Here is a 26,646-nt window from a genome sequence, read left to right as displayed (position 1 = left end):
AGTCTGGAACCCAATCTTCTCCATACATTCCTCTAGGTATTGTTTGAAAGAGAGAAAAATATTCCTGCATCCATTATTGCTTTCAAGCTGTGGTACTGAAGAATTCTCTTGAGAGTCCCTTGGACTACAAAGAGATCAACCAGTCAATACTAAAAGAAATCAACCAATATTCATGAGGACTGATACTGAAGCTGAAGCTCCAATGCTTTGGCCACCTGATGCAAAGAGCTGACTCACTGGAAAAATCCTGATGCTGGGAAAGATTGAGGGCAAGAGAAGAAGGGGATGACAGAGGGTGAGATGGTTGGATGGCATCACCGACTCAGTGGACGTGAGTTTGAGCAAACTCTGGGAGATAGTGAAGGACAGGGAAGCCTGACATGCTGCAGTCCATGGGGTCTCAGAGTCGGACATGACTGAGTGACCAAACAGCAATTGTTGGGTTTTTAATATTTTCTTCAGCTTGGCTCCCAACAGGTAAAGGCTAGTCATTCTGGCAAGCAGACAGACACCTGTATTTTCAATACACAAAAAAATATCACCCCCAAAATCATGCTTCCATATAACCAAAACTTCAAAGTAAAAATGAGAATATATCTGATGTGAAATAACATTTCACCCACTCACTGTGAATGAAGCATACAGTATAAAAATTGTCACAACCAAAAAAGTGGAGAAACACACCTCTGTTCCTTTTTCAGGGTTTTATGGTGCCCACGTTCTCTCTCCAGCAAGAACACAAGAGAGCCTTGTTACCACCATTCACGACAGGAGGATATTATGTGTAGAAAAAAAACATGTGTGTGTATACATGTGTCGGGCTGCCATTCAAAAGAATTGGTTGCTTAACCCTTAAACAGACTTAATATAAAATTGTTTTTCCTACAAAGGCTCTCGTCTACCAAGAAAAAAGTCACTGAAAAAAGAGCCTATTTTATAAAATCAAAAGTTACTTCTGGTTCGGTATCTGTGACTTTCAAAGTAATCAATATGCTTAAGTCCATATGACAAGAAGAATAAAAGGATGGTAAAACTGCAGTCTCCTGCATGAAGCAGTGAAGGGTTGCCACAAACAAATAAGTTCCCTGGTAGTATCAATCAAGTTTACTATTTGTGTTCTTTTTTTACTAAACCCTGAGACAGTGATTAGAAAAACGAGAAACAGCAGTAAAAAACAATAGAGAATTGCTGGCTTTTCCCTCCCTCAACTACCACTTCCAAATGATAGCTGTAATTCAGTAAAGATCATAGAGGCTGGCATTTATGTTGATCATCACTTCCTACCAGCCTTTGATTTACTCAATTCCTCCTAAATGAATTTCTAGCTGAGTGTAGTAAATTATATCCGGACACCCCTATCAATAGCAAACTAGAATATATTGGCATGATATCAAATAAAGAGGTTGGATAAATATATTAGTGTGGCACGAGATTTCACATAGAGAGCTGTTTCACAGGTCTATGGCAAAGAAATAGAAGACATATTACAAATAAAAATACTGTGCTTAATATTATTGTCTTCTGTGAGAAGGCTCAGTCGTGCTCAACCAAATAAGAGTTTAAGAGAAAGATCTGAGCCATACTCCTAAGTTTTTAAATCAGGGGATTTTTCTCATTTCAAAGGATGCAGAATTTGATGTCTGGATGAAGGAGTTGGGTTAAGACTTGCTGGAATAATGAAAGCTGGACCCAAAAGAATAAGTTGAGCATTCTCTATCGAAAGAGATGTGAAAATGTTTGCTGATGAATAAATTTAAATTCATTATTGAAAACTGGATCAGCAGAGCATTTGTTAAAATTAGCCTACAACTTTAAATTGAGGGGTAACTTTGTGCTCCAGAAGGGAAAAAGTGCTCATTTGTGAATTATTGACATTTTAACTCTCTCTTACATGGTATGTCTTCAAAATCCGCCATAGAGAAATGACTCTTGTTTTGTTATTAATGTTTCCAGAAAGGAAGGCCAGACAGAAGGAAAACATTTCTTCCTCAATTAAGAAGGCTTTTAAGCCCTTTTGCCTGAATTTCACTAATGCCTCATTTTGCCAAATCAATCATGTTGCTCTACTATTGTATTAAAATGTACTTTAATAACAAATGCTTAAAATCAGAAGTGACATTTTTTTCTAAGATGCATTACTAATAAAGTAACACGCATTTTCCTCCTGCGTGAAACAGCTGGACCATGACGAGATCACATTAGCACTAATTAAAATGATATTTTCTGTGCCGTTTTTGCTAGCCCAGCTTCATTGGACTCAAAAGGATTTCTGAAATCCATAATAAAGGCTATTATGTCATCTTACCATGTTTCTCTTGAATCAGGCTACTGTCTAATTTCTCTGCAACAATATTTTCTTAAAACTCCTACTCAATAAAATCAATATTAAGTTTCTCCTCTCAGAGCTCTGTTTTTTCCATATACAATCCTCATTTAATTAAAAAAAATTAAAGCTTTCATTTATTTTGCTTGATGAACAAGAAAAAATATAATATTAAAGGCAACATTTTGCAATGTTTCTCTTTTTCCTCACTTTACTGGGTCCCTGTTGTTCCCAACGTATAATTTGCAAAACATATTGCTTCAATACTTACAATGAGAGAGGCGGCCCAGCTGTGGGAAGAGAGGACAACAGCCTCCAATATTACCATAATAATCTGCCTAGAGTCCCAGGAGCCCCCTGGTATATACAATTCTCTGTACTGCAGGCCCCAGCTGGAGAACATTCTCTTGACATGTATGCCAACCTTTGCCTGCAGGCAAAATAAAAAAAAAAAAAAAAGCAGAGAAGTAATCATGAAAATAAAAAATCTTGTCAACTGCGTTGGGCTGCAGTTCCCATGTTTTTGCTCACGTAGGCAGGCATTGTGCTAGCAAAATGATACCAGACTTTAAAAGACTGCAGCTGGTAGGTTTTTGGATTTTTTTTTTAATGTGCTATGTTAATTCTGTGATCCTAAAATTTGCGGGGAGGAGGGGCAGCAGACAGTGATACTTTAGTTATGACTGTCAATAAATAGGATAACTTTATTTACCAACTATTTCGCAGAAGACTGCTTCTTACAGGAACTGAACTACAAGAGTATCATTACAGTGTTGAGGTTAATCATGGATGAAATTTCAAACAAATATAATTTATATGTCTTAATAAGTTAACTTAAGAGGAACTTGAACAGTTTCTGATTGACATCCTTCTTAAATAATCCACAAAAACCAGTGTTATTATATCTGCTCTTAAGACTTCTATCTCAAGTCAAAGAAGTGCTATTAACCTTTAAAATAACAAGCTAAAACTTCAAAAGATTTCAGGCAAAACATGCATATTTTGAAACCCAATTTCAGATTGGGTTGTATTTTAACAGTCAATAAAACTCAATAGGTTAAGAATATTCCACAACTAGAGTTGAAAAATCTGATATCTTGGCTATAGCACTAAAAGTTTCCAAACTTCATTTGTTGAAATAAGAGGCTCTTCTGAAAATGAATTAATCCAGAATATAACTGCAGTCATACACATTTAAAGCACTTTCATCTGAGTGGTATCCCACTGGATAAATATTCTAAACAGGTAAAAAAATGTCATTATATGTATAAGATATTAATTTCCTTTGTCAAATTAATTTTCCAAATACTAGATGGACTGGAAGAGGGCAGTATAGTGTTATATTAACTCTTAAACATGTCTATTTGCCAGGAAATGTTCCATTTTACTCTCTTTACCGATATGTTTATGTTAAATCTACTTTGCAGATTTATTTAGAAATATTTAGAAAATATTTAAAAAATTGAGGATTTATAGTGTAAAATTTGATGTTAGTATTTCTTAATCACATGAGGGTAGGATATATGGATTAGTTTTATAATTGCATATTTATGTGACTATTTAATTAATGTCAATCCTCTCACCAAATGTAAACTACATGAGGGCAGGATCATGGAAGTTTCATTTATCATTTCCTTCCAAGTGCATGGCACACAGTAGGTATTTGTTGAAAGAATAAGTGCATGCACTTAATTATTCATTCAGTCATTCAACAAATATTTGCCAAGGCACTAGGGATTCAGCAATGAATAAAGCTAGCGAAAATCCCTGTCTTCATGGCATAGAAGACAGATAACACATAAGAAAAACAAGTAAAATATAGACAGTGTTAATGGACTTCCCAGGTGGCTCAGTGGTAAAGAATGCAATCCACCTACCAATGCAGGAGACAAGGAAGACACATTCAGTCCCAGGGTTGGAAAGATCCCCTGGAGGAGGAAATGGCAACCCACTCCAGTATTCTTGCCTGGGAAATTCCCTGGACAGGGGAGCCTGGTGGGCTACAGTCCATGTGGTCACACAGAGTCAGATAGGACTGAGCAGCTACACACACATACCATGTTAAATAATGATAAACACAAAAAAAAGACCTTTAGCAGGGAAAGGAGACAGAGTGTGTCTGAGTTCAGTTCAGTTCAGTTCAGTCACTTTATGACTCCATGAATTGCAGCACACCAGGCCTCCCTGTCTATCACCAACTCCGGGGTTCACTCAAATTCACGTCCATTGAGTCAGTGATTCCATCCAGCTGTCTCATCCTCTGTCATCCCCTTCTTTTCCTGCCCTCAATCTTTCCCAGCATCAAAGTCTTTTCCAATGAGTCAACTCTTCACATTAGGTGGCCAAAGTACTGGAGTTTCAGCTTCAGCATCATTCCTTCCAAAGAACACCCAGGGCTGATCTCCTTTAGGATGGACTGGTTGGATCTCCTTGCAGTCCAAGGGACTCTCCCGAGTATTCTCCAACACCACAGTTCAAAAGCATCAATTCTTCGGCACTCAGCTTTCTTCACAGTCCAACTCTCACATCCATACATGACTGGGAGGCTGCTATTTTAGAAAGGGTTACCAGGAAAGGTTTCCCTCTCCCCTCACCCACCACCACCGCACCCAACAAAACTGTGAAATGAACTAGTTCTCTCCCATAGGTGAAATTGAATTGGTCCTTAGTAAGGACTTCCCTGGTGGCTCAGATGGTAAAAGTTCTGCCTACAATGAGGGAGACCTGGGTTTTATCCCTGGGTCGGGAAGATCTCCCTGGAGGAAATGGCAACCCACTCCAGTACTCTTGCCTGAAAAATCCCGTGGACAGATGGAGGAGACTGGTAGGTTTCAGTCCATGGAGTCTCAAAGAGTTGGACACAACTGAGCGACTTCACTTCACTTCATGAAAAAGGCAAAGAAAGAAAAGACTTAAAATGCTCTTTCATCATTTATGCAAATATCTATCTTTCATGAAATTATAACCCCCTCTAAAACAGAGACAGCAACTCTTTCTGGATATTATCTCTGGCACTTAGCACAGTGTCTTATACACAGTAGATGCTCTTCCAATTATGCTGAGTTGACTTGGAGTCCTTTTAGAATAAAAGGACAACATTAAGAAGTGGTAATGTAGCCAAGGATGGAAGAGAGCCACCCAGCATAATCTGGAGGGCCAAAAACCAGAGGGGTGAGCCTGAACATACACTATCGTCTTGATGCTCCCTGAAGCTCTGTGCACTCAGCTGCTCAGCCCTGAGGTGACCACCTTTGATCCAAAGAGAAAACAAGGCAAGTTTACAGAGGACTGTGCATACACACCATTACAACTAGGAAAATTCATCAAAGCCCTTGTCTTCCTAATGGAGGCTCACATGGGGATCATTTTCATCTAAGAAATAAAGCAGACATATGTTGCCCTTGTGAAGGTGGTCTTGAAGGGGAAGCTCATGCCCCTTTGTATCCATATATTCAATTTGTGGGGCTGGGTACAAGTGAAGGGCTTCCCAGGTGGTGCTAGTTAAAGCACCTGCCTGCTAACACAGATAGATAAGGTATGCTAGTTGGATCCCCAGGTCAGAAAGATCCCCTGGAGGAGGGCATGACAGCCCACTCCAGTATTCTTGCCTGGAGAATCCCACAGACAGAGGAGCCTGGCAGGCTGCAGTCCATGGGGTCGCACAGAGTTGGACATGACTGAAGCAACCTAAGTCATGCAAGCCTACAAGTGAAAGGCTCACATTTTAATTAGTGGTAGAGAGAAAATACACATCCGATGATGGAAATAAAATGAGAAAAATAATAATAAAAAAAAGTAAATTTTCAAAGTAAGTGTTGGTTAGAGTGAAGGGAAACTACCTAGTTAATCCAGTAATATGTGTACTGGATAATATAACCATATATATATATTAAATATATATAAGCATATGCTATATATTAAATATATAATTATATATTAAATGTATATATTATATATTAAATATGTTATATATAATATAACCATAGGCATATTAATATAATAATATAACCAGGAAAGTACAGATCAGCTGGTCACAACGTTGCAAAGAATAACACAAAGCAGAGTAAAGGAACATAGGCATGGTAAACAAGAAGAGAGTTAATTTAAATATCAGTTCGAAATTTCTTCATTATTCTCAGGGACTAAAATATTCACACTAGCTACCAGGGCTCCATTCCTAGTCAGTCATCACATACGTTATGCTATGCTTAGTCGCTCAGTTGTATCCGACTCTTTGCGACCCAGTGGATTGTAGCCCGCCAGGCTCCTCTGTCCATGGGATTCTCCAGGGAAGAATATTGGAGTGGGTTGCCATGCCCTCCTCCAGGGGATCTTACCAACCCAGGGATCGAACCCAGGTCTCCCACAGCGCAGACAGATTCTTTACTATCTGAGCCACCAGGGAAGCCACCAGGACATTATCACCTAACAGGTAACATAATGTCCATATCCATGTTGTTACTAACCTTGAGTTTCCTCTACTCTTTCTGAGTGTCTCAACCACACTCAGGGCTGTGCATAAGCTCCTCTCCAAGGAGGTTCCCATCTTTATCCATCTCACATGACTCTTCTGAGCTCCACATACATTGCCTCCTAGATATCTCCAGTTTTACTCCACAGACATTCAAATTCAACATATTCATCACTGTACCCCCAAATCCTCTTCTTCCATATGCTAATATTAGTAAAGATCACCACTGTTTACCCAAATCAGAAACCTAGAAATGATGCTTGACTTTAGCATCTCTCAGATTCTCTCCTCACGGTATCATCAGCTTCCAAGCATGAAAGAATCTTTCTCCTGTGTAACTCTTACATCTGTCTCTTACATCTAATATAACTGACAATGCATGGTTAATGCTGGGCTCAAAAACTGTTCCTATCTCAGCTGAGTTACTACACATCTCCTGACCAGTCTTCTCAAAGGAAGAGCTTCCTCTCACCCCAGCCCAAACACACTCCTCCACCTTACTAGAGTGACTTTCCAAAATGCAAGTACCTCTCTCCACTCACTCACTTTTAAATGCTTCAGTGTCCAATAGTTTGGGTTAAAGTCCCTTCAGCTTTTAGATTAAAGTCTTCACTCTTTTTTTTTCCATTCAAAAAAATCAACCAATGTTTAATGCATCCTTTTATTTATTTAAATTAGAGGATAAATACAACACTGTGATGGGTTTTGCCAATACATCCAGATGAATTGGCCATAGGTATATATGTGTTCCATCCATCCTGAACCCTTTTCCCACCTCCCTCCCCACCCTATCCCTCCAGGTTGAAACAGAAGCACTGACTTTGGGTGCCCTGCTTCATACATCAATCTCCCACTGGCTGTCTGTTTTACATATGGTCATGCATATGTTTCAGTGCTAGTCTCTCAAGTCATCCCACCCTCTCCTTCCACTGAGTCCAAAAGTCTGTTCTTTATGTCTGTGTCTCCTTTGCCACCCTACACATAGGATCATCGGTACCATGTTTCTAGATTCCATATGTATGTATTAATATATGGTATTTGTCTCTCTCTTTCTGACTTACTTCACTGTGTAATAGGCTCCAGGTTCATCCACCTCCTTAGAACTAACTCAGATGTGTTCCTTTCTATAGCTGAGTAATATTCCATTGTGTATATGTACCACAACTTCCTTATCCATTCATCTGTTGATGGCCATCTGAGTTGCTTCAATGTCCTTTCTGTTGTAAGTAGCGCTGCAATGAACATTTGACATGAAAAGCCAAGCTGATGGCTTCTTTCTGATCTTCCCCAATCCCCATGCTCTGCCAATGCTTCAGCCTTAAAAGTGACCCTCCCCCATTGCCACTATTCATTTGCTGACATTCTTCTATTGATCTAAAACACCTTGTCCAGTTTTCCCCACCATAACTAAATCTCCCTCATCCTTTAAAAATTCAGCTGAATCATGACCTCCTTCTTTTCTAATCCCTTCCCTCCTTCCACTAAGTTACAGGGCTCTTTCCTGTGTTCATAAAGCACCCTGTGCAGGCATAGGCATATATTTACTATACTGAATTAGGATTCCCAATTTCCTGTCCATATCTCTCATTGACTATGAGTTCCGTAAGTACAGAGGCTTGTTCATGTCTGTACCCCCTAGCTCTAGAACAATGCTTACTGCACTGTAGATGTTCCATCAATGATTGTTTAGCATGTAAATGACAGAATGAGTTTCCAGGGATAGGACTAGTTTGCTTCTGCTAAGTCGCTTCAGTTGTGTCCAACTCTGGGCGACCCCATAGACAGCAGCCTACCAGGCTCTGCCGTCCCTGGGATTTTCCAGGCAAGAACACTGGAGTGGGTTGCCATTTCCTTCTCCAATGCATGAAAGTGAAAAGCGAGAGTGAAGTCGCTCAGTTGTGTCCAACTCTTCGCAACCCCACGGACTGCAGCCTACCAGGCTCCCCTGTCCATGGGATTTTCCAGGCAAGAACACTGGAGTGGGTTGCCATTTCCTTCTCCAATGCACGAAAGGGAAAAGGGAAAGTGAAGTCACTCAGTTGTGTCTGACTCTTTGCAACCCCATGGACTGCAGCTCTCCAGGCTCCTCTGTCCATGGGATTTTCCAGGCAAGAGTACTGGAGTAGACTAGTTTAGTGGGAAGGAAATACACTACTTCTACATTAGAAATGATTTACTAGAAAAGATTAAGAAATGAATATTTCTTGTGTAACTACTTATACCCAGCATTAGATCTATTATTTAGGAGCTAAGGTGAGAGAGAAAGAGAGATTGAAAAAGAAAAGAGAGACAGAGAAATCTGTTTGTACTTCATCATTTGTTTACATGTTCCAAAAGTCGCCTGTTCAAGACAAGATGGTTAGGAACAGAGCTGGCAGACAGGAGCCTCACAGGACCAGTCCTGCTCAGAACTCTAAAGCCAGCAGGAATTTTTTTTTTTAATATGGAATGGTTCATGGATTTGCATGTCATCTTTGCACAGGGGCCATGCTAATCTTCTCTGTATCATTCCAATTTTAGTACATGTGCTGCCAAAGTGAGCACAATCAGCAGGTCTTAAAGTGGAGAAAAAATATGTGATTAAAAAAAGAAATCAATCTCTGTACCAAAACAATTTTATAAAGGTCAATATACATTTGCTAAAACCATCTGGATATATTTTCAAGATGCTATTTAAAAAGAATAAATTGGTTTTAGCCGATGGTAAAATATGAAGCCATGACATGTTTTATTTTTAAAATAAATGTAATGTATTTAAGCTAAAAACAAAACTAAAAGTAATTCACCCATATCTCCCACCTACTATCCCCCACCTCAGGCAAACACCAATCTGTTGTCTGTGTCTGTGAGCGTGGTTTTATATACATACAGTTTTTACATGTGGAATATAATAATATATTTATATAAAATATATATTTGCAATTTTATTATGTATTTATGTATTTAGACTCCACATTTCACATATAAGACATTATACAGATAGTATTTGTCTTTCTCTGACTTATTTCACTTAGCATAAGGCCCATAAGGTCCATTCATGTTATTGCAAATAGCAAGCAAATTTTTTTAAAGTATTATTGACTTGCAATGTTTCAGATATACAACAAGGTGATTCAGTTATATATATGTATATATGTATGTATATTGGAGAAGGCAATGGCAACTCACTCCAATACTCTTGCCTGGAAAATCCCATGGACAGAGGAGCTTGGTGGGCTGCAGTCTATGGGGTTGCTAAGAGTCGGACACAACTGAAGTGACTTAGCAGCAGCAGCAGCAGCCTGTATGTATATGTGTATATATACATATACACACACATACATATATGTATTTCAGATTCCTTCCCATTATTGTTTATTACAAGATATTTAATACAGTTCCCTGTGCTAAACAGTAGGTCCTTGTTATTTATCTGTTTTATACATAGTAGTGTGTATCTATGGAGAAGGCAATGGCACCCCTCTCCAGTACTGTTGCCTGGAAAATCCCATGGACAGAGGAGCCTGGTAGGCTGCAGTCCATGGGGTCGCTAGGAGTCTGATACGACTAAGCGACTTCACTTTCACTTTTCACTTTCATGCATTGGAGAAGGAAATGGCACCCCACTCCAGTGTTTTTGCCTGGAGAATCCCAGGGATGGGAGAGCCTGGTGGGCTGCCGTCTATGGGGTTGCACAGAGTCGGACACGACTGAAGCGACTTAGCAGCAGCAGTATGTATCTGCAATTTCAAATTCCTAGTTTATCCTCTACTCCCTTTCCTCTTTGATAATCTCAAATTTGTTTTTCATGTCAATGAGTCTATTTCTGTTTTGTAAATAAGTTCATTTGTATTATGTTTTTAGAGTCCACATATAACTGCCATCACATGATATTTGTCTGGCAACCAATTATTTAAAGGAAAATTTTAGACATACTAAAATGTTGCTGTTTTGTCAAAAGAGGGTATCATATATGTGTTGAAACCAGTACGAGTTCTAAAGCATTTGCAGAGTCTACAATGCAGAATTAAAATTTCTTGTTCCAGTTAGAACTATTAAAATAAAGCAGTTCCCCCTATTGTCCCCAGAATCTCTTGCAGCGCCCCCTGTTGGTTTGGAAGTCCATCTGATAGGCCCCTACGCTTATATGCTGCCAATTGTCTTTGGCACAGAAATACTTTGTTCAGGCGGCCTTGTCCAATGCTGCTGCTGCTGCTGCTGCTAAGTCGCTTCAGTCATGTCCGACTCTGTGCGACCCCATAGACAGCAGCCCATCAGGCTCCCCCATCCCTGGGATTCTCCAGGCAGGAACACTGGAGTGGGGTGCCATTTCCTTCTCCAACGCATGAAAGTGAAAAGGGAAAGTGAAGTCGCTCAGTCATATCCGACTCCCAGCGACCCCATGGACTGCAGCCCACCAGGCTCCTCGGTCCATGGGATTTTCCAGGCAAGAGTACTGGAGTGGGGTGCCATTGCCTTCTCCGCCTTGTCCAATGGCACCCTCTAATTCAGATCCCAGACACAACATTAAAACTTACCAGTTCTGTATTCCAATGCCTTAAGCTGTTTCAGTAGTGTAATCTGAAAGAAGTTCCAACTAACAGCCCTGAACAAAAATCCAGCGGACTTCAAATCACAATATATAAGTAGCAGCTCCCTCTACCCTTTAACTTAGATTAAGCAAGCATTGTTCTTTCATTTTTTTATTATAGCCATTCTCGTCTAACCAAACTTGTTCTCAGTTCAGCCATACAGGCATTACTGTATGAACACATTCATTCTATGCCCCCTATGTTCCTAGACATTCTACCTAGCTTGGGCTAAACATGTACTCACAAGACTATTTCTGTTTGATCAGATTCTGGCGAACCCAGCAATGAGACGGTCTTAAAGCTCAACCAATGAGTCTGACTAACCGTGTGTTCCCCAAACTTCATGATGGTTATATGCATGTGTACAAAATTACTACTTTCCAACTTTTCAGTCTTTGGCTCTTTATCTCTCAAATATATCAAATAACTGGAGATTATGAATGCCACATGGTATTAACAAGCTGTTCTTGTTAATATCAAGAATGGTAGCATCCTTTTACTTTCTCAGAATAGTGAATGTTTGTTATTCTTGTTTTGTTTTTGCCCTTAAAGTGAACAAAAGTAAGTATTTCCTATCACTTTTCTTCTGATCACTTAACTTTCCAAGAAACTGTAAGGAAGCTACTATTCTAATACACTGGGAAAAAGTGTTTTTGTTTTGTAAGTTGACTAAAAAAAAAAACTCTGAAGATTTCTTTTTCAAATTTTTCTGAATCATCAGTGGAAATTGGCAACACAAGAAAAATCATTTGCCTAAGTAAATGGAATATCCAAACTATGTGAAATTTTAACATTCTAGGTACTTTCCAAGTATCTCAGGTCCACAGGGTTTGCAGCTCATGTATTCCGCTGGCAAACTTTGGAAGAAAAATAGAATTACAGGCACTAAATGCGAGAATTATTTAAGTGAAAATAAAGGAAGATCCCATAAAAAGCTCTCAGTTTTCTACCTAGAATTTTTAAAAAACATTGTCTACATTTTTTTGTGTTCATTTTTCCTACATATGGTTTGAACAATTGGTCTCATTTTTAGTTTTACTTAAATGCTTAGTATATTTATATGGAACACATTTCATTACCCATAAAGAAACCCAACAAATATTTGTCAAATTGAATTAAATGGGCTTATATTATAATATTCCTATTAAGGAATACACCTGACTTATCTTAGGGTACTGGAAGAGGAAATGGCAACCCACTCCAGTACTCTTGACTGGGAAATCCTATGGACAGAGGAATTGGCTACTGTCCACAGGGTTGCAAAGAGTCCAACACTATTGAGCAACTGAGCACACAAGCATCTTAGACTAACTCATCTATGTCAATCTTTTACTATAAGTAGATACATACTTCGTATTATTTCAGATAAAAAGTTTTAAAAGTAAATTTTTCTATGTTTTCTCCATTATTTTTTTTTCCTTTTCTATCAGAAAAAAAAAGGAGAGAAAGGGACTTGAAATAAAGGTGGAAATACGTGAAAGGAAAGTTAGATAAAAACTGATAAAGATGGATTTCTAAGAATCTACATTATCTTCAGTAGGACCTGTATTTTTCTAATTTAAAAAAAAGTAGTAGGTTTATCCTTTATATTGGTTGGCCCCTTCTCTAAACTTGTGTCTTTCTGAAGTTGTGAGTAGTATCTAGATTACAATGCTAAAATCTATATAAATTCTAGCTGCACTGCAGCCGAGTCAGCACTGCCCCTCAGTCTTCCATAAGCAACCACTTCTCAGCAAATGTAGCGACTGAACAATTTTGGATGCTTCCAGAGTCCCCATGGGCAAGCAGCTGCAGAGGGTAATCCAAGTAGAAAAGTCAATTTCTCTGAAACCAGAGGGGAAAAAGGGTGCTGATAACTGTTTGCATTCGTGAGAACACCTTTCCTGTCCAATTTCTTAGCTTATCTTAGTCTGTTTATATATTCTTCACAAAATGTACTTATGTATCAAATTGTTGTATTGCAAGAAAAAAATACCACTATTCAAAATGATCTGGTTGAATACTGAGGGGAAAGTATTAGTGATCCAGTTTAAAAAAAAAAAAGCCAATCACTCAATTAACACAGTGGAAAAGAATCTGCCTGCAATGCAGGAGACTCAGGTTCAATCCCTGGGTCAGGAAGATCCCCTGGAGAAGGAAACAGCAACCCACTCCAGTATTCTTGCCTGGAGAATTCTATGGACAGCAGAGACTAGTGGGCTATCCTCCATGCAGTGGCAAAAGAGTTGCACACAATTGAGCAACTAACACTTTTAACTTTCAACTGATAGACGTTGATGTGCAGCAGAAATCAACACAACATTGTAAAGCAATTATCCTCCAATTAAAAATAATTTTTAAAAATTAAATAAATAAATAAACATGTACTTATTCAACAAATAGTTCATGAGTGTACAGTGCTTTACTCTGTGCTGAGCATGCAGTTTTGAACAAGACAGAGAGAGCTTATGATCTAAGGGGACATGGGTGATCAAATAAGCAATTTAACAATCAAGTGTGGCAAGATATTACAAAATAAGCTTTAAAAAAGTGGAAAGGAAAGGAAAGAAACAAACGATATTATCATGAAAGATGATGCAAAGGAAAGACCTTCTCTTGATATTTTCAAAATTGGTTTAAATGAGAAAGGGGACAAGAATTTTGGAAGCAAGCCTTCTTTGATCTAGTTTTCTGTCTACTATAAATAGCTCCTGTCATCGGGCAACCATAAACTTCCTACTGTACTTGAATATCTGTTCTCTGCAACACTAACAGGTGATACAGCAACAATATGTAAATTAACCAAGAGAAATGGAGTACAAAGGCTATATTTGAAATTCTACGTGCAGAGCTAGTCTCTCAGTGACCTTACTGTAGAAAAGCAAACATTTCTGCCTCAGAGAAGGAGCCATGCACACACCAAAATCATCCATGCTACTCCATCTTATCTTTTTTGATCTGAAAGAAAACCCTCAAAGGGAGACAGACTCTACAATAAATGTTGTATCAGAAAGTCAAAATGGCACAGTGAACAGGAACATCAAAGGCTTAATGTTGTGTAAAGATAACCTCCCTCACATATTTTCAATTGCGCAAAACGATGACTGTGAAATGTGTTTATTCTTTAATAAACTCACTTCATGGGCTATTGTATGCAGCAGGCCAATGCGGTCTCTTTTCATTACTTTGCTTTTCGGGGCCCCAAACCTAGATGATATTTGTGTTTTATGTTTCATATCACTTCTACATTTGGAGGGACTTCCCTAGTAGTCCAGTGGTTAATACTCTGGGCTCAATGCAGGGGGCGCAGGTTCCAGCGCTGGTTGGAGAACTAAGATCCCACATGCCTCTGGACATAGCCAAAAATTAAAAAACAAACAAAAAAAAAGGCCCACAATAATGGTCAATGAATCAAGTAGGCATAGAAGAATAAAACAGGCTTTGTAGTTAGAAAGACATGACTTTAAAGCCGAGTTCTACTACTTATTACTTGAGATCCTGAGCCACGAAGCTTTGGTTTCCTAATTCATAACATGGAGTCGGAAAAAAAGGGCATTTGCCATCTGCCTCTACATCGTGCTGCTGCAGCTACTGACTTTCAACACTGTCTGAGGGGAGTTCAGGTTGGAAAGTGAGGCACTCTGTGCTCCAGGGAAACTGGTGGAACAGGTCTTTAGATAGTTAAATATGTTCAGGAACTGATTTCATGATTCCAATCTTTGCATCTCTTCAAATTTTAGAAAAGCATTAAATCCCTTCATGGTGACATCAGCTCCTTGTGACTAGTAGAAAATCTTTTGCAAAGTAAGCACTTGACTGCACTGAATTCCCCCTTCACCAAAATCTTATATATTGACCTTGCCCAACTGTCTCTTTGGAGCAGTCTCTCAGAGCCATCTGAAGTGCTGTCTCCAAGGGTGCAAATAAAATTTGCCCCAAATAAAACTTAAAAACTCGCAACTCTCACATTGTGCATCTCTTTAGTCCACAGTTATCACTGGATAACTGGATTTCATAATCTAAACACCCAGATTGCTTCTTGCTTTCAGCTGAGCTGAGTAAACCCTTTAATGTTTTCTTCAAGTCATTTTAAAAGGTCTCTCTAAGTTCTTTATAGAAATCACCTAAGATAATAAATGTAAATTTGGGTTTTATCAAACTATGACAAAGCAAGAAATAAAATGGCTACAATTTTCCAGAAAAAGAAAACCACTCAAATGGCCAAAGTTAAAGTCACTCAGTCATATCCAACTCTTTGCGACCCCATGGACCATACAGTTCATGGAATTCTCCAGGCCAGAATACTGGAGTGGGTAGTCCTTCCCTTCTCCAGGGGATCTTCCCAACCAAGGGACTGAACCCAGGTCTCCTGCATTGGCATTGCAGGCAAATTCTTTGCCAGCTGAGCCACTAGGAGAGCCCAAAATGGCCAAGGGGCTCAACAAGTAATCAATCAATCATTCTAATACTCAGAAATTGTCTCTTTCATCAGGGACTGAGTTATACCATGATATAAATGGGTTTTATCAGGCCCTTAGACAGGAAACAAACTAAATGAGAAGCAGTCTGAATTTGGCAGCAGAGGGAGGCTCTGGTTAATCCCACAATTTCCTGACAAGACATGAAAGAGGTATACAGATAATATGACTGGCATTTAACAAGGCAACCTAGAATGTATTCCTACAGATGAGTTTTAACCTTAAAAAAGAAAGCAACTTAAGGAATTATAACCTATAAATTTTTGTAAACCAATGAAGCTGCCATTATGGTTAACTCCATGGTCATTAAGACCAGTTGAAAATTCAAATAAAAAATTGTTTTGTCCCATCAGGGTCATATTTCAATCATCATCAAAAATCCAGGTATTTATTTTGTTTATTCAAGGAGATCCAACCAGTCGATTCTAAAGGAAATCAGCCCTGAATATTCATTGGAGTGACTGATACTGAAGCTGAAACTCCAATACTTTGGCCACCTGATGCGAAGAATTGACTCATTGGAAAAGACCCTGATGCTGGAAAAGATTGAAGGCAGGAGGAGAAAAGGATGACAGAGGATGAGATGGTTGGATGGCATCACCGAGTCAATGGACATGAGTTTGAGTAAGCTCCAGGAGTTGGTGACGGGCAGGGTAGCCTGGCCTGCTGCAGTCCATGGGGTCGCAAAGAGTAGGACATGACTGAGTGACCGAACTGTATTCTATTTATCAATTTTGCCCAGTAGATGTAATTTTCAGTGAATTTTGGCTATTTTGAGAAATCAGAGTCACTGTAAAAAGGAATAAGATGAGATTTCACTGGAAATATGTGAAATACAGTATACTGAAAGAAATCTCTTAAGAAAAGTTAGCTCAATGCTAACGAGATGATTGAATATCTTTGAGAGAACAGCTCTTGTTTATATAAGCTCTAGGGTATTTGCATTTTTTTTTTAACTTCTACCTCTGTTTATTGCTACCAACCCATCCCCCTCTAGCCCTTCATGAGTGCGTGCTCAGTCATGTGACCCCCATGGACGACATCCCGCCAGGCTCTTCTGTCCATATAATTTTCCAGGCAGGAGAATTGGAGTGTTGTATTTTTTTAAATAATAAAGCTGTCAGATGAACTTTGCTCCCGATGTTAACCCCCACCTCCTTCCTAAAGCTATAGATGCAAAGACATTTTAATCTGTCGTAAATGATTCCCTTTCCACCCTGTTCCAGGCTGGCTCTTCATCAGCATCCTGGTTATCCTGTAGTTTTCCGTGGCTGTAGAGCCAAGGCAGCTTTCTAAGGGAGCAGCAGGCAGCTGAGGAGCAGAGGTAGCCATCTGCAAAAGCTTTTCTGTCTGGGGGAACGTCTATTTACTGTCAGTCGAGTTGGGAGTGAAGCGCAACATACATCAGTGCGGTGACAATGTTATTCATATAATATTCAATAAGTTTATGTAATTGGACCACGTTTCACTAGGACTTGTTGCAATAAAACCACAGACATTTCTCAAAAAGCAGGGCAACCAGCTGGAGGATACAGACAGTTCATTTAACATTGGTGAATACACAGCCACAGGCGCTAGGAGCCAGAACAAAAATAAGCATAAGCAGTGAAAAGCGCAGCAGCCAAAAATGGGGCTAAGTGGGCAACAACAAAACAGGAAATGTAGTAACAGCTCACGTTGCTTTTCAGGCATTCAATTCACAGGGGTCCACTGGGCCGTCACTATTGCAAAACAAATGTGCTGCTCTCTTTCATTGCTTTTTAATTAATTGCATGCATCTTCCAGTAGGTTTTTGTTTTTCAAAAAATGTGTCTTGAATGAGAAGGCCAGTTCTCACAATCTTCTTTCTCCACCACAGTACTCGACACAACGTTTTGTACTCTAGCTCTTATCAGTATTTTTTAGGTCGTCTTTGCCAAATGTCAGAATATGATAGAATGGCAAGAGAAGTGTACCTTAAATAAAAAAGACATGGGTATGAATCTTGCTCTCCCACCTCACTGTATAATTTGGGTATGGTAACTAACAATTCCAAACTAAGTTCCTCAAATCCAATGTGAGGATATCTAGGCAAAAGAACACCAGAAATAACCAATCTGAAGATACAATAGGGGGAAAAAGATATCAAATTTTTAAATAATCATTAATTATCAGAAATAATCCAGTTCAAAATATGTGAGATTCAAAAAATCTATTGAGAAATATGAAAGATTATATAAAAAATAAGAGAATATGCTTTTCTTCTGGTTGAAAATGAAAAAGTGAAAGCGTTAGTGGCTCAGTTGTGTCCGACTCTTTGTGATCCCATGAACCACATCCCACCAGGCTCCTCCATCCATGGAATTCTCCAGGCAAGAACACTGGAGTGGGTTGCCACTTCCTTCTCCAGGACATCTTCCCAACTCAGGGATCCACCCTGGGTCTCCCACATTGCAGCCAGGCTCTTTACCCTCTGAGCCACCAGGGAAGCCCTCTTTCTTCTGTTTGGGAATATCAATTCTTTGTAAATTATTTTATGATTCAGCAAAATTCTAAAAAAACTCTCAATGAATTTTCAAGATAATTTTAAAAAATGACTTTAAAGTTCATCTAAAGAATAAACAATAAAAATAGGTAAGAAACTTTTGAGAAAAAGAGTTGATGTGAAATTTACCCTACCAGTTCTGATAAAATATTAAAAAGCCAAAAACATTTTTTAAAAAGCTAAAATCACTAAAATAATACTGTATCAATACAAACATGGAAAATGTTAAGCAATAATGCTGGGTAGTGAGAATCTGAATGACTTTCATATTATTCTTTTGCTTTTTTACACTTAAAATTTTTTTCAAATATAACTTAAAAGAGCCAATTGATGAGGTGGCTGAGTGGTTAAGACAATTGACTACCAAAGGAACTAATAAACATATTGTTACGACTTAAAGAAGAAATGGATGAATTAACATAAATAATTCATATAAATCTTTGTATATGTAAAAATTTAATATGTGATGGAGCAAGCAAGAATAATGGAAAGTGAACAAAATATTCAAATTACATCACTGAGAAAACTATGTATATAGAAACAGCTATTTAGATTCCTCACACCATACACTGAAATACATTTTCAGTTGCTTTCAGAAATCTACAAACCATAAAGGGATTTAAAAATACAAGAAAATGTAAAAGAATATCTTATTTCTGAAGGAAGAAATGTTTCCCATGAAATTAATGGGACTTGGAAACTAATGGGAGCTTAGAAAACATCAACAAATTTTAAATACAGGCAAACCTTGTTTTATTGCCCTTCATTTTTATTGCATTTCACAGATATTGCATCTTTTATAAAGTGAAGGTTTGAGGCAACCCTACATCAGGCAAGTCTATCAGTGTCATTTTTCAAACAGCACTTGTTCACTTCAAGTTCCTGAGTCACAATTTGGTGATTCTCCCAATACTTCAAACTTTGTCATCATTATTATATTTGTTATGATGATATGTGATGATTTGGGGATGCCATACCCACATAAGACAGCAAACTTAATCTATAAATGTACGTGTTCTGACTGTTCCACCAACCAGCCATTCCCCAATCACTCTCCTTCTCCCTGGGCTTCCCTATTCCCTAAGACACAACAGTATTGAAACTAGGATAATTATAACCCTACAATGACTTCCAAGTGTTCAAGTGAAAGGAAGACTCACTTATCTCTCACTTCAAATCAAAAGCTAGAAAATATTTAAAGTTAATGAGGAAGGCATATCCAAAGCTGAAATAGGCCAAAGCTGGGTCTCACGTGCCAAAGAGTTAGCCAAGTTGAAAATGCAAAGGAAAAGTTCTCAAAGGAAATTGAAAGTGCTACTCCAGTGAACACATGAATGAAACAGTCTTATTGCTGATATGGAGAAAGTATTAGTGGTCTTGATAGAAGATCACACCAGCCACAGGAGATTGGAAGAAACTGACTCCAAACCTCATGGGTAACTTTAATGGATTCAGGACTTCATTGGAGGAGGTAATTGCAGATGTGGTAGAAATAGCAAGAGACCTAGAAGTAGAGCCTGAAGATGTGACTGAACTGCTGCAATTCCCATGATGATAATTCCCATGATAAAACTTTCACAGATGAGAAGTTGCTTCTTAGGAAGGAGCAAATAAAGTGGTTTCTTGAGATGAAAAGTACTGGCAAAGATGCTGTGAAGACTGTTAAAATGACAGCAGAAAATTTAGAGTATTACAGAAAATTAGTCGATAAAGCAACAGCCCTGACTCCAATTTTGAATGAAGTCCTATTTTGGGTAAATACTATCAAACAGCATTGCATGCTCAAGAAATCATTCATGAAAGGAAGAGTCAATCAACATGGCAAATGTCATTGTCATCTTATTTTAAGAAATTGCTACAACCATCCCAACCTTCAGCAACTACCACCCTGATCAGTCAGCAGCTGTCAACATCAAGGCAGACCCTCCACCAGCAAAAACGTTACAACTTGCTGAAGTTTCAGATGATAGTTTGCATTTTTAGTAATAAAGTACTTTTTATTTAAGGTTCAGTTCAGTTCAGTTGCTCAGTTATGTCTGACTCTTTGTGACCCCATGGACCCTATGGACTTTATTTAAGGTATATACATTGTATTTTTAGACATAATGCTACTTCACATTTAACAAACTACAGAATAGTGTAAACATAACTTTTACTTGTACTGGGAAGCCAAAAAATTCATGTGACTCACTTCATTGTGGTATTTGCTTCATTGCCGTGTCTGGAAATAAACCCCCAATATCTCTGAGGTATGTCTTTACTTTTTTGTTTGAAAGTTTAATTTTTCAAAAGTAAGGTTAAAAGACCTGTGGTGGATTCATTTTGATATTTGGCAAAACTAATACAATTATGTAAAGTTTAAAAATAAAATAAAATTAAAAAAAAAAAAAAAGACATAGAACAAATTAGGAAAACATGCCATAAAGTTATACAGGAGAATTCTCATTGTGTGAAGCATTCATGGAAACTGAATAATGAAAACATTATCTAAGAATCAACAGTAATATGAGAAATATTGTTGAAGTAATTAACAAGGAAGCCATTAACTGAGGTAGCTCTAATACCGTGGCAGCCTAGTAAAACAAAGTGAAACCAATCTAAGCCAGAGCTGATTCCCGTAAATGCCTCAAGGTTAAGGAATTGAAAATCAAGCACTGCTGCTGCTGCTAAGTCGCTTCAGTCATGTACGACCCTGTGCGACCCCATAGACAGCAGCCCACCAGGCTCCCCGTCCCTGGGATTCTCCAGGCAAGAACACTGGAGTGGGTTGCCATTGACTTCTCCAGTGCATGAAAGTGAAAAGTGAAAGTGAAGTCGCTCAGTCATATCTGACTCCCAGCGACCCCATGGACTGCAGCCCACCAGGCCCCTCTGCTCATGGGATTTTCCAGGCAAGAGTACTGGAGTGGGGTGCCTTCTCCGAAAATCAAGCACAACCAATCACAAACAGCCAAGGAGGTTTTCCCAAAAAAGTAACTGCTTAAGCTATGGCCAATCAAACAACCCCTTTGCTTGTCTTCACATCCTTAGCTCCTGCTGGTGAAGCACTTCAAACCATATCCAGTTTGGCACTGTCCTATTCAAGTTGATGCTTGCTCAAATAAACTCTCTAAAAGTATAATGTGCCTCAGTTTATCTTTTAATAATACAAATAGCCAATTTATGGAAAAGAAATGAGAAAAATGATTCCACATCATTAGTCATTGTAAAAGTCCAAGTTGAAATAAAAATAAGATTTATTTTCACATATCTGAATAGCAAAACCATTTTTTAATCTTAATCATCTTGGTAAGGTGACAGGAAAACGTACATTCTCCTACAAGTTTGTGGGCAAATAAATTAGTACAACTTTCTGGAAGCAATTTATCAATTTTAAGAGGCTTATTCTCTTGATCAAGTAAGAGCTAATTCTAATGATCCATTCAAGAGAAATGGGCAAAAATGTGGTCAAATACTTACATAAAATGATGTTTACTGTAGTACTAGCTATCAGAGCAAAAGTTGCCCAAAATTGAGAAAATGACTAATTAAATTATAGTAGATGCATACTGGAATATATTATTTAAAACTATAATCATAGATGTGCATCTTTTGACAAATAATGATAGTCACAACATATTATTTAGAAAAAGTAAGCAAATATGAATAAAAATAGAGTATATAATCTCAGCCATATAATGATACTGACACGGAGAATTGACTGCTCAATGCCACCCTAAAATATTAACCATGCTTATCTCTTCATTGACAGAGTATAGGTGAGAATGCAAATTTCATTCCTGTATAAAGACCCCAAACTGACGACAAACAGTTTTGTCAGATAGAGTAGCTTCACAGTTCAGGGACGTGCGCTCCTTCTATTTTCTTTGTTTAATATCCCTACAATTGTTTACATCTTCTTAATGTGAATGAAGAGTATTGCCTTCGTTCACATCAAAAAATGCTCAGCCATACAGTCACAAACCAGATAGCAGGAAGGAAGGAAGACAAATCATAATAGCTACACTTCTTCTCTTTAAGGGTACAGCTCAATAACTCCATAATAACATCCACTAATATCCCCTTGTTCAGAGCTTAAAGACATGACCACATGCAGGTATAAGTGAGGCTGAAAAATGAAGCCATAAATTGGATGGTTTTATGATTAACCAAAAAGTCTATTACTGTGTAAAAAGGAATAACAGGATATTAGGAGACAATTTCTGCCACAGTCCACTTTCTAGCCACCTCAAGACCATGGGCTCGTTTCTTCGCATACATAGAACACATTCACACACTTCTCAAATATAACAACCCCAAAATTTTATCTAGTTGTGAAATGCAGCATAAAGCCTATGAATTCTGGGAGACTCAGTATTCTCCATCAGGTTGGGATTCCACAAAATAAAAGATGAGCTATCTTCCTCCTCCACTTAACACACATTTATATATGATGGTTGGATAAAAACAGGACAACTGCATTAAAAGGGACGACCCAGAGGGATGGTATGGGGAGGGATGAAGGAGGAGGGTTCAGGATGGGGAACACATGTATACCTGTGGCAGATTCATTTTGATATATGGCAAAACTAATACAATATTGTAAAGTTAAATAAAATTAAATTCAAAAAAGAAAAAAAAATTCCCATTCATACAGTTGCTCCAAATAAAATAAAACTTAATAAAACATGTATACAACCTGTATGCTGAAAATTAAAATGCTCATGACAAATATCAAAGGAGACATTTAAATGGACTGATGGACTATATTCATTGATTGAAAGAGTCAACATAATAGATGTCCATTCACTCCAAACTGATTTGTAAGCTTAATGTGCCTATCAAAATCTCGGCGTGAGAATTTTGTCTATGTTTTTGTAGACAACAAGTAAGCAAACTTACTTGTTCTAAAATTTGTATTAGACATGGAAAGCACAGGTGCTAGAGTAGCTAATACAGTCTTGAAAAATAAGAATAAAATAAGAGGAATCACTCTATCCACATAGCTTATACTATACGCTTACAATATAGCTATACAGTCAAGGCAGTTTGGTATTGGCAGAGAGATAGACACATAGACCAAAATAAAATTATAGAGAAATTGTAAATAGACCCATGCAGATATTCTCAACTTATTTTTGACAAAGATGCCTAAGCAATTCAATGGAAGAAGGGCAGCCTTTTAACAAATGGTCCTAGCACAACTGGACATCCATAGGTGAAGGAAAAGAAAGAACTCGACCTAAATCTTACACATTATGCAAAAATTAACTCAAAAGGGACACCAGATTAAATGTATAATATAAAATTATAAAACTTTAGAAAAAAAAAACATACACAGGCTAACCTCTTCAGGATCTAGGTCTAAGGCAAAGTATTCTTAAACTTAACACCAAGGCAAATTTATGTTAGACTTCATCAATATTGAAACCTTTTCTCTGGGGAAGTCCCTGTTAACAGGATAAAAAGACAAGCTGAAAACTGGGGAAAAAAATATGCAAAACACAAACCCTATGAACAACTGGTATCTAGAATATACAAGAAACTCTCAAAACTCAACAGTAAAAACAAACAAACAAACAATCCAATCAAAAAATAGCAAAAGACAAGAACAAACTGTTCATAAAAGAGAAAATATTTACGGGAAAGAAACACATGAAAAGAAGTTCAACATCATTAACCATTCAGTTCAGTTCAGTTCAGTTGCTCAGTCGTGTCCGACTCTTTGCAACCCCATGAATCGCAGCACGCCAGGCCTCCCTGTCCATCACCAACTCCCAGAGTTCACTCAGACTCATGTCCATCGAGTCAGTGATGCCATCCAGCCATCTCATCCTCTGTTGTCCCCTTCTCCTCAGGCCCCCAATCCCTCCCAGCATCAGAGTCTTTTCCAATGAGTCAACTCTTTACATGAGGTAGCCAAAGTACTGGAGTTTCAGCTTTAGCATCATTCCTTCCAAAGAAATCCCAGGGCTGATCTCCTTCAGAATGGACTGGTTGGATCTCCTTGCAGTCCAAGGGACTCTCAAGAGTCTTCTCCAACACCACAGTTCAAAAGCATCAATTCTTCGGCACTCAACTTTCTTCACAGTCCAACTCTCACATTCATACATGACCACAGGAAAAACCATAGCCTTGACTAGACGGACCTTTGTTGGCAAGGTGATGTCTCTGCTTCTGAATATGCTATCTAGGTTGGTCATAACTTTCCTTCCAAGGAGTAAGCATCTTTTAATTTCATGGCTGCAGTCACCATCTGCAGTGATTTTGGAGCCCAAACCATTAAAGACGTGCAAATTAAAACCACAATAAGGTTTCATTACTATGATATTGTGATTTATAGGAAAAATACATATTTAATCTTCATTCACAGTTCCTGGCTCACAACTTGGGAAACCTTTGAAATCTCCCCAGTGATCAGAACAATGGGATATGGTTGGTCTCTCGTCCTTAGTTCCCCATCCAAAGGTGGAGGCCTGGTTGCAGGAGAATAAACCTTGTGATTAGAATAATCACAAGATGGCACTTTCAGTCCCATCCATGATTCCCTGAAGGGCTGGAGGATGAATAAATTGCATTGACTCATGATTTGTTCAATCATGACTACATAACAAAGCCTCCATAAAAACCCAAAAGGACAGTTTTTTGGCCCTTTTTGGAGAACTTCCATACGGGGGAACAGAATTCTTTTGAATACCATCTGCTCCATGAGGACAGACTCTCCTTAGTTTGAGACCTTGTCCTGTGAATCATTTCATCTGGCTACTGGTTCCTATCCTTTAATATCTTAAAAAAAAAAAACTCAGTAATCTAGAGAGTAAATAGGTTTTCCAGAGTTTTATGAGCCATTCTAGCAAATTAATTGAACCCAAAAAGAAGGTTGTGGGAACCTCTGATTTATAGCAAGAAAGAGAGGTAACAACCTGGACCTGCAGCTGATGTCTGAAGAGGAGGATGACCTTGTGGATTTGTGTGTGTGTGTGTGTGTGTGTGCACGTGGGTGTGTGTGTGTACTCAGTCTTGTCTGACTCTTTGTGATCCCATGGACTGTGGCTTGCCAGGCTCCTCTGTCCATGGAATTTTCCAGGCAAGAATACTGGAATAGGTAGCCATTCCCTTCTCCAGTGGATCATCCTGACCCAGGGATCAAACTTGTGTCTCCTGTCTGCATTGGCAGGCAGATTCTTTGTCACTGAGCCACTCGGAAAGAGGCCTTTTTTCTGTGGAATCTGATTCTATCTCTGGTAGACAGCTTCAGAATTGAGCTGAATTCTTGGACACCAGCAGGGTATTGGTGTGGAGAAGCCTCCACATACTTTCAGATTGGGTTTGGGAACACTTTTCCAGTACTACATGCCTAAAATAAAAAAAATAATGACAACACCACTTGCTGAAGAAGAGGTGGAGAAACTGGACTATTCACGTATTGCTAGCAGGAACATAAAATGATATGGCTGCTCTGAAAAATGGTCTGGCAGTTTTTTACAAAATAACACTTGCAACACAACTACCATATGACCCAGCAATTGCACTCCTGGGTATTTATTCCAGAGAAATGAAAACGTAAGCTCATACATATTTATAGAAGCTTTACTAATAAGAGCCAAAAACTGGAGTCAGCCCAGATCCTTCAACTGGTGAATGGTTAAGCAAACTGTGGCACATCCAAATCATGGAATACTATGCAGCAATAAAAAAGAACATCACTGATACATTCATCGACCTGACTGAATCTTCAGAGCATTATGCTGAGTGGATAAAGCCAACCCCCAAGGGTTACATACTGTATGATTTTACTCATGCTGCTTCTTAGTTGCTCAGTCATGTCTGACTCTTTGTGACCGCATGGACTGTAGCCCACCAGGCTCCTCTGTATGTGGAATTTTCCAGACAAGAATACTGGAGTGGGTTGCCATTTCCTACTCCAGGGGATCTTCCTAATCCAGGGATGGAACCTGCATCTCCTGTGCATCTCCTGTACTGCAGGTGAATTTTTCACCACTAGTACCACCTGGGAAGCCTGGTTTTATTATACAACATTCTTAATATGACAAAAGAATCAAAATGAAGAACTGATTGGTGGTTTTCAGGGTTTAGGGATGGTGTTTTCAGTGTTTATGGCAAGTCTAATCACAATAGCCCAAATCTGAAAACAATCCAAATGTCTATCAACAGGAGAATGAATGAAAAAACTGAGGTATATCCATACAATAGACTACTACTTCACAATTTAAAAAAGACTACTAATCACAAAATGACATAGGTGGACTTCAAAATCATTGTTAAGTTCCTGAAGTCACATATCTCTTTCTATGAAATGG

The 26,646-nt window shown here is 38.5% G+C and overlaps 1 long non-coding RNA gene and 1 other non-coding gene across 2 annotated transcripts in view; both read right to left on the bottom strand.

Annotated features, from left to right (window-relative positions):
- Positions 1–26,646, bottom strand: part of LOC129624148 (uncharacterized) — a 109,394-nt gene that overhangs the window by 59,058 nt on the left and 23,690 nt on the right. The gene's annotated exons all lie outside the window — the stretch shown is intronic.
- LOC129624846 (U6 spliceosomal RNA) lies at positions 9,232–9,338 on the bottom strand. Its single transcript, XR_008701182.1, has one exon. It is a non-coding gene; the product is annotated as a U6 spliceosomal RNA (small nuclear RNA).

Source organism: Bubalus kerabau, chromosome 12, assembly GCF_029407905.1.
Source record: "Bubalus kerabau isolate K-KA32 ecotype Philippines breed swamp buffalo chromosome 12, PCC_UOA_SB_1v2, whole genome shotgun sequence".
Classification (NCBI taxonomy): Eukaryota; Metazoa; Chordata; class Mammalia; order Artiodactyla; family Bovidae; genus Bubalus; species Bubalus kerabau.
The sequence above is the reverse complement of the archived record's forward strand: the minus strand, read 5'-3'. Positions and strand labels throughout refer to the sequence as shown.